We start from the raw sequence: 9488 nt of genomic DNA, 5'->3' as shown, positions 1-9488 counted from the left end.
CCCATGCCTGGACTTCTGGCCTACAGTTATTGAGATAATAAATTGATGTTGTTGTGCATTAATATAAAACTAATACATAGTCTTTGTGGGATGACATATCCAGATGCTTTGCTCCCCCTATTCAAATGGAGTAACCCAGATTCTTCTCCTTGTCCTGGTATTGCCAAAGGGCAGGTATGCAACCTACTCTTAATCATTTGCTCTTTTGCTGGACATTGAAACTGAAGTGACTGACATAGGGTGGAAAAAGTGGTTTGTGTGATTTTATCCCCAGGGCAGCATCCTGATCAGATTGTTCCTGTCTTTGTGCTTTCTGTCCTGTTCTCAAGTTACTTTCCCTAATCTTCCTCCACTTCTGTGAGTCTCTGACATCTTTCTGATAAAATCTGTTGAAGTACAACTCAAAACAAAAACAAAAAACCCAAAACAATCCAATTAAAAAATGGGCAAAGGATCTGAATAGACACTTCTCCAGAGGACATACAGATGGTCAATAGACATGAAAAGATGCTCAGTATCACTAATTGTCAGAGAAATGCAAAGTAAAACCACAGTGAGATATCACCTCATACCTGTTAGAATGGTTGTCATCAATAAATCAACAAACAGGTGTTGGTGAGGATGTAGAGAAAAGGGAACTCTAGTGCACTGCTGGTGGGAATGCATATTGGTGCAGCCACTGTGGAATGCAGTATGGAGGTTCCCCAAAAAATTAAAAATGGAACTGCCTTATGAGTCAGTAATCCATTTCTGGGTATATATTTGAAGAAACCCAAAACACTAATTCAAAAGAATATATGAACCCCTATGTTCATTGCAGTGTTATTTACAATAACCAAGGTATGGAAGCAACCAAAGTGCCCATTAATAGCTGAGTGGATAAAAAAATGGTGGTACATATATACAATGGAATATTATTCAGCCATAAAAAGGAATAAAATCATACCATTTGTGACAGCATGAATGGACCTAGAGGGTATTATGTCAAGTGAAATAAGTCAGTCAGAGAAAGACAAATACCATATGATTGCACTTATATGTGGTATCTAAAGAACAATATAAGTGAACAAACAAAACAGAAACAGACTCATAGATACAGAGAACAGACTGATAGTTCCCAGAGGGGAATTGAAGGACTGGGTGAAAAAGGTGAAAAAATTGGAAATACAGATTGATAATTACAAAATAGTCACAGGGTTGTAAAATACATCATAGAGAATATAATCAATAATATTGTAATAATTATATATGGTGCCAGTTGGGTACTGGAAATATCAGGGGGAACACTGTATATGATTATCTAACTACTATGCTGTATGGCTGTAACCATTACAAAGTAATATTGAATGTGAACTGTAATCAAAAAATAAAATTTTCAAAAATATACCAAAAAAAAAAATATATATATATATATACACCAGAGGGTAAAGTAAAAGCAATTAAGTAAAAAACAAAAATCCATATATTTACATTAGAAGAAACAACCCTTCCCATTATTTATGACCATGATGTGCGGAGGCCAGCTTGAACTTGTGTGCATTTCATCCCACTTTTGCATTCAGTGAAACTGGTAACTTGAAACTGCCATGGTGGGATTGTTTTCTTTATGAAAAGTGGCAAAGACAAACAATCAGGAATTTTTTGTTTTGTTTTGTTCTGAGAACCAGTTGTTAACCATTAACCAGCACATCATAGCTTACAATCAGAATCTTAAGTGATGCAACATGTGACCGCATGGAAAAGGGCTGGAATACTGTGAGCTCTAGGAGGGCAGAAACAACATGGTGTTGTAAAAAGAACTTGGATTTTACTATCAGACAGCCTGAGCTTCAAATTCTGCCTTTCCCCAGTGGTATGATTTTGGACAAGTATTTTCCCATCTCTGTGTCTTAATTTTCTCCTCTATTAAAGTATATGAGAAAAATACAATATTTGGCAAAGCAAACAACAAACAAAACCCAAAACCACTTAGTGCTTACTAACTTTCCATACACTCTCTTACATTTCACAGCCACCTTTTCAGTTTTGTTGGGGTCATATGATTATTTCTAGCCAATGGATAGAAGTGATATGTGTATTTCCAGGACAAAGCCTAAGAGCCCATATATCTTCAAAATAATGTGTGTCTGGGGGAGGGCCCCTGGTTGGGTAGTTGGATGTCCTGGTGTAGGTGAACTGGTGGTGATAGGGTAAGAACAGGGAAGAACTGGAATGGCCACTGAATCCTGGGCCTGGCCCCAACTTCCTTCTTCTCTAGCAGAGCACCAAGCCACAAAAGGGCTCATATGTAAGAGTTGATCTTAATTTCATTTGGTGTGGCGAGGAACAAATGAAAGACATATACTGCATTGTGAGGGCCCAGTCCACACATGACAAGAGCAACAACAAGTTTCGGTTGAGGCCAGATGAAAGAAAAGTCTCAAAGGCCAACTTAAGTCACTTAGACTCTCTGGGGCATTAGTCATCCATGCATGTGGTGTCAATTCCCCCCCCACCCGCCCCAACTAGTGTTAGTATCCATTGATGATTCTTGCTTCATTCAGTTATTACCATGCTTATTGTATAGAGATGATTTTTGATTTTCATCATTTCCTCTTTTTAGAGGTTGGATTTCTATTGTTGATTTTTTTCTGCTGCAGAGAAATTCCTTTCCCTTCTCATGTAAGAATGTATGTAAGTGTATGTATGTATGTATGTATGTATGTCACTATTGACAATTATTCTATTAAATGGATAATAATTTTTACTAAGATTATTTATTTAGAGATGCAAATAGTTACAGATTTGGTCAATGGAGGCCCCTTTAAGTTGACTCTTGAGTTCATTTGACACATCCTCCCCCACCCCATCATTTTTTGAACATTTATAACATTTTCGTACAGCAAAATGTTACATACTTATATGTTTCCTGCCCCAGCCATCATACAGTTCACTATGAAGCTCTGGCTGTTTTCTCAGTGGGTCATGGTGTTTATAAACCAAGATCTGGATGCTAAGTGTGCTCACTGCTATTAAGGTATCACTGCCACTAGGCCCCCTCAGAGGATAGATCTAGAAGATACGTGTATGTGTGTCTATATTTTATTCTATTTTATATCCGTATTAAAAACCACAATTTCATACTGTCACTTCAATTCCAGTTCAACACAGGATTCATTGCAACCTTCTCCCTTTCAATACTTGTAACCCCCTTTGTTACAGTGAGAAACCTGGCTTCCATTATCCACTATGTATATATAATTTAATTATTTACTCAATGCTAGCTTATACAGAAAGTTCTTTTTGAATTTTTAACCAATGTTTCTTGAAGAAAAATCAAATCAACAACAAGAACAATAATAAAACTATTACTTAATGTTCAATATTTAAGTTGGTTTCTGTTGTTAGTCCTAAGTCATGTAATACAAGTAGTTTTCAAAAGTTACTTGGGGGAATCTTGCTTCCAGAAATATGGAATATACATAATTTTTTAAACATAATTTTTATTCTTTCCAGGAATAAACTTTTAGACAGTAACTGCCAAACACCATGGAAAAAACACAGTGCACCCCATTCCCCACTCCCTGTGAAGGTCAAATAGAGAACTTACATTTCTACCCTTGCACGGGTGTAAAGAAGCACTCCAGACTCTGACCCTGCCAGGGTGGTGTCAAAGAAAGGTGAGTGGGGAGTCAGGACTACTATCTTCTCTGGATAATAACTAGCTTCACCCACCATCTCAGATGTCATAAAGACCATGAGGAGAGACCTCCATTCACACCCAGCAGTAATGAGGAGTTCTCCCTTTTGACTGTGGTGGTGTCAGAGAATACCTAGTGGAGAGACAGAAATTTCACCACCTCTAGGGTAAGGAGTCCATCCCCTGTCCTTGGCAGTATCAGTGGAGACAATGTTAGGAGCCTGGACTTCTATACCCACCCAGCAACAGTGAGGCACTCCTCTATCCTCACTGGGGTGGTATCAGAGGAGGCCTGTAGAAAGTAAGGATTGTCACCACCCCTTATCAGTAAAAAGACCACCATCCCATGTGACAGGCCACATGGGGTACAGCAACAAGGCTTCTGCCTCTCCCAGACAGGGTGGTATCAGCAGATGCTAAATGGGAATCTTGAACTACGAACCCTATACAGCAATAATAAGGAGTGCCTCTTGTGCTCTGGGTATCTATCAACAGAGGCCAATTAGAGAGCCTGCACTTTCACTACTACCTAACAGTAATAAATGAGGCAATGCCAACTTTCAACCACTGCAGCAGTGTCAGAGGAAGCCTGGTAAAACATAAGATTTAAATAATATAAGTCTCGTCACAAAACACCCCAAATTTCCAGATTTAAATATGAAATCACTTATTGTAGTAAAAACTCAATTTGCTTTTCCTTTTTGTTTTTTATTGTTCAAAACATTACAGATGTCCCTTTTTCTCCCCAATGACCCATTCCACCCCGTCCCACCCCCCTCCCCAGTCCCTCACCCCACCATTGTCTGTGTCCTTGGGTTATGCATATAGGCATACAAATTCTTTGGTTAATCTCTCCCATTCCTACCCTCCCTCCTTCCCCCTGGGATTCCTCAGTCTGATCCATGCTTCCATGTCACTGAATCTGTTCTGTTCATCAGTTTATTAAGTTCTTCAGATTCCACATATAAGTGAGATCATGTGATGTTTGTCTTTCTCTGCCTGGCTTATTTTGCTTAGCATAATATTCTCCAAGTCCATCCATACTGTCCCAAAAAGTACGAGATCCTTCTTTACAGTAAAGACAATCTCTTCAATAAATGGTGCTGGGAAAATTGGACAGGTACATGCAAAAAAATGAAACTAGATCACCAACTTACTCCATACACAAGAATAAATTCAAAATGGATAAAAGACTTAAATGTTAGTAGCGAAAACATAAAAATCCTGGAAGAAAACATAAGCAGTAAAGTCACAGGCATTTCACATAGTGGAATTTTCACTGATACATCTCCTAGAGCAAGAGAAACGAAAGAAAAAATAAACAAATGGGACTGCATCAAACTAAAAAGCTTCTGCACAACAAAAGAAATCTGGGTCAATTTGTTTTTTAAAATGTTTTATTTTTTATTTTTATTTTTTAATATGTCTTTATTGATTTCAGAGAGAGGAAAGGAAAGGGGGAGAGAGAGAGAGAAACATCAATGATGAGAGAGTCATTGATTGAGCCCACAACCCGGGCATGTGCCCTGACCGGGAATCGAACCCTGATGGCCTGAATCTTAGGTTGATGCTCAACCTCTGAGCCATGCCCGGCCGGGCTAAAATGTTTTATTTTTAATTGTTTGTTTATTTTCATTATTGTGTATTGAGGCAAAATATACATAACTTAAAACTTACTATCTTAACCATTTTTAAAATATATTTCTTTGAAAATACATCTTTATTGATTTCAAAGAGAGGAAGGGAGAGGGAGAGAGAGAGAGAAACATCAATGATGAGAGAGTCATTTGGTCAGCTGCCTCTTGCACACACCCCCACTGGGGATCAAGCCCAAAACCCGGGCATGTGCCCTTATGGGGAATTGAGCCGGGATTTCCTGGATCATAGGTTAATGCTCAACAGCTGAGCCACACCGGCCAGGCTATCTTAACCATTTTTAAGTGTACAATTCATTGATATAATTCATTAATTGATACAGTTCATTAATGTTGTGTAACCATCACCACCATCCATCCCCAGAACTTTTTTCATCTTGCAAAACTGAAACTCTGTGGTCCTTAAACAGTTACTCTCCATGACCCAGCCCTGGTAACCATGATGCTACTCTCTGTTACTGTGAATTCGGGTTTTTTGGTTGTTTTTATCATATTCCACATATAAGTGAGATCATGTAATATTTGTGTTTCTAGGTCTGGCTTATTTGACTTAGCATAATGGCCCCAGCTTTATCCATGTTGTCACAAATGGCAGATTTTCCTTTTAAAGGCTGAATAATATTCCATTATGTATCTATCTATATCTATATATCTATATCTATATCTAATCACAGATGTCTATATCACATTTTCTTTATCCATTCATCTGTTGGTGGACACTTAGGTTATTTCAATGTCTTGGCAGTTGTGAATGCTGCTGTAATAAAAATGGAGGTGCAGATCTCTTTGAGAAAATGATTGCATTTCCTTCAGCTATATACCTAGAAATCGAATTGCTGAATCATATGTTACTTCTACTTTGAATTTTTTGAGGAAAGTCCATAATGTTTTCCACAGTGGTTGTACCAATTTGCATTCCCACCAACAGTGCATAAGGGTTCACTTTTCTTCACAGCCTCCCCAACACTTCTTGTCTCATCTTTTTTGTAATAGCCATTCTAACAGGTATGAAGTAATATCTCATTGTGGTTTTGATTTCCATTTCCCTGATGATTAGCGAAGTTAAGTATCTTTTCATGTACCTGTGGACCATTTGTATGTCTTCTCTGGGAAATTTTCTATGGAATTATTTTGCTCATTTTTTAAAATAAGATTGTTTGGGATTTTTTTGTTTCTTTTTGCTATTGAGTTATATGAGTTCTTTATATATTTTAGACAACTTTTATCAATAGATTGTATGTAAATATTTTTTCCATTCTGTAGGGTGTATTTTCATTTTATTGATTGTTTCTTTTGCTGTACAGGAGCTTTTTAGTTACATGTAATCCCATTTGTTTATTTTTGCTTTTCTAGCTTGCTCTTTTGGTGTTATACCCCAAAAAGTCATTGCCAAGACCAATGTTAAGATTTTTTCCCTGTTTTCTTCTAGTAGTTTTAAAGTTTTGCGTCCAACATTTAAATATTCAATTGGTTCTGAATAAATTTCTGTGAGTGATATAATACAAGGGTCCATTTTAATTCTTTTGCATGTAAATATAGAGTTTTCCCAACACCATTTATTAAAGACACTATCTCTTTTCTCTTGAGAATTCTTGGCTCCTTAATCAAATATTAGTGACCATATCTTCATGAGCTTATTTCAGGACTCTTCATTAGGTCTCATTGGTCTATGTGTCTGTTTATATGCCAGTACACATGGTTTTGATTACTATAGCTTTGTAATAAAGTTTTGCATCAGGAACTGTGATGCTTCCAGCTTTGTTCTTTCTCAGTATTGCTTTGACTCTTCAGGGTCTTTCATGGTTCCATACAAATTTTAGAATTGTTTTTTTCTAATTCTGTGAAAAATGTCATTGGAATATGGATATAGTTTTCACTGAATCAATAGATGGCTTTGGGTAGTATAGACATTTTAACAATATAAATTTTCCAATCCAGGAACATGGATTATCTTTCTATTTGTTTGTGTCTTCTTCAATGTTTTATAGTTTCACTGTACAGATTTTTCACCTGCATGGTTAAATTTATTCCTAAGTATTTTATTGTTGTTGATGCTATTGTAAATGGGTTTGTCTAATTTCTTTAGTTTTCAGTTAGTTAATTGTTAGTGTATAGAAATCTTTGCATGTATTTTGTATCCTGAAACTTTACTGAAATTGTCTATCAGTTCTAACAGGTTTATTTTTTGTGGAATCTTTAGGGTTTTCTATCATGTCATCTGCAAATAGAGGCAATTTTACTTCTTTCTGATCTGGGTGACTTTTATTTCTTTTTCTTGCCTAATTGCTTTAGCTAGGAATTCCAGTACTATGTTGAACAAAAGTGGTAAGAGTGGGCACCCTCTTCTTGTTCCTGACCTTAGCAGGAAAGCTTTCATATTTTCACGATTGAGTATGCTGTCAGCTGTGGGTTTGTCATAAATGGCCTTTATTATGTTTAGATGCATTCCTTCTACATCCAAGTTGTTGAGAATTATTATTATAAAATGATGTTAAATTTTGTCAAATCTTTTTTCTGTATCTAACAACATATTCAAAGGATCATACACCATGACCATGTGGAATTTATCCCTGAGATACCTTTCTCCATCCCTTCCCTTTTAGCCTATGTGTGTCCTTAAAGCTGAGGTGAACCTTCTGTAGGTAGTACAGTTAGGTCTTGAGGCTTTTTTCCTATTCTGCTACTCCATGTCTTTTGATTGGAGAATTTAGTCCATTTACATTTAAAGTAATTATTGATAAGCATGGGCTTACTATTTCCATTTTCTTAATTTTTACTTGATGCATTGTTTCTTTGTTTCTTCCTCTCTTCCTTTGTGATTTGATTATTTTCTGCAGTGGTATGCTTTGATTATTTTCTCTTTATCTTTTATGTATCTACTATAAGTTTTTGTTTTGGGGTTACCATTAGGCTTACATAAAACAATTTATAGTTATAAAAATCTAATTTAAGCTCTTAACAACTTAACTTTGAACACATACTAAAACTCTGCATTTTATTCTCCCCACATTTTCTGTGTTTGATGTCACCATTTACATCTTCTTATATTATGTATCCATTAAAATATTATTGTAGCTATAGTTACTTTTAATACTTTTGCTTTATAACCTTTGTACTACAGTTATAAATGATTTACACATCACCATTACAATATTAGAGTATTCTGAATTTAACTATATACAGGGTGTCCCAAAAACATGTATACACACTTTAACAGCTGATAGCTCAATTGATGTTTCTTTCTTTTCAGCCAGACTAAGCTTTGAACACAGGAAATTCATCCTAAAATGCTACTGGAAGCTTGAAAATGCAGTTGAAGTACAAAAATGGCCTTTATAATTATTCAAAGTGTGTATATATTTGGGGGGGGGTGTCCCAAAAAATGTATACACACTTTAACAGCTGATAACTCACTTAATTTTAACTCCTTTTGGGGTTTAACTGATTTGAAATAACAGGTGAAGCTAGACTAATCTTTGAACAAGGAATATTTATTCACTAGACTTCTTGTGGGGATATATAAAAGATAAAATTTATGGTACAAAACGAGCAATAGCTGACAAATTGAGGGTGCACAAATACCGAACAAAATAATTCTTGATGTTTGTGATTCCACTGCTTCGTGTTATCAACAGTGCCTGGACCAGAATGGTCATAAGTTTGAAAACAGGCATAGACAAAAAAAATTATTCATTTCCCCAGATTCTTTTAAATTTTGAAAATTAACTGTATGTTAATAAACACTGACTTTATAATCATTCAAAGTGTGTATACATTTTTGGAGGACATCCTATATTTACCTTTATCAGTGAGTTAACACTTTCATATATTTTTATGATACTAATTAGTGTCCTTTCTTTTCAGCTCAAAGAACTTCCTTTAACCTACCTTGTAAGACTGGTTTAGTGAAGTCTTTCAGCTTTTGTTTGGGAAAATCTTTATCTTTCCTTCAATTCTGAAGGACAACTTTAATGAGAAGAACATTCTTGGTTAGCATTTTTCCCTTCAGCACTTTGTATGTATTACCCCACTTCCTTTTGGCCTGCAAGATTTCTGCTTAAAAAAACTCCACTGATAGCCTTAAGGGTGTACTTTGTGTGTAATAAGTCACTTTTCCCTTCAGGCTTCTAAGATTCCCTGTTCATCTTTAACTT

Source organism: Miniopterus schreibersii (genome assembly GCF_964146895.1).
Source record: "Miniopterus schreibersii genome assembly, chromosome: X".
Lineage (NCBI taxonomy): Eukaryota > Metazoa > Chordata > Mammalia > Chiroptera > Miniopteridae > Miniopterus > Miniopterus schreibersii.
Note: the sequence above shows the minus strand (reverse complement) of the source record.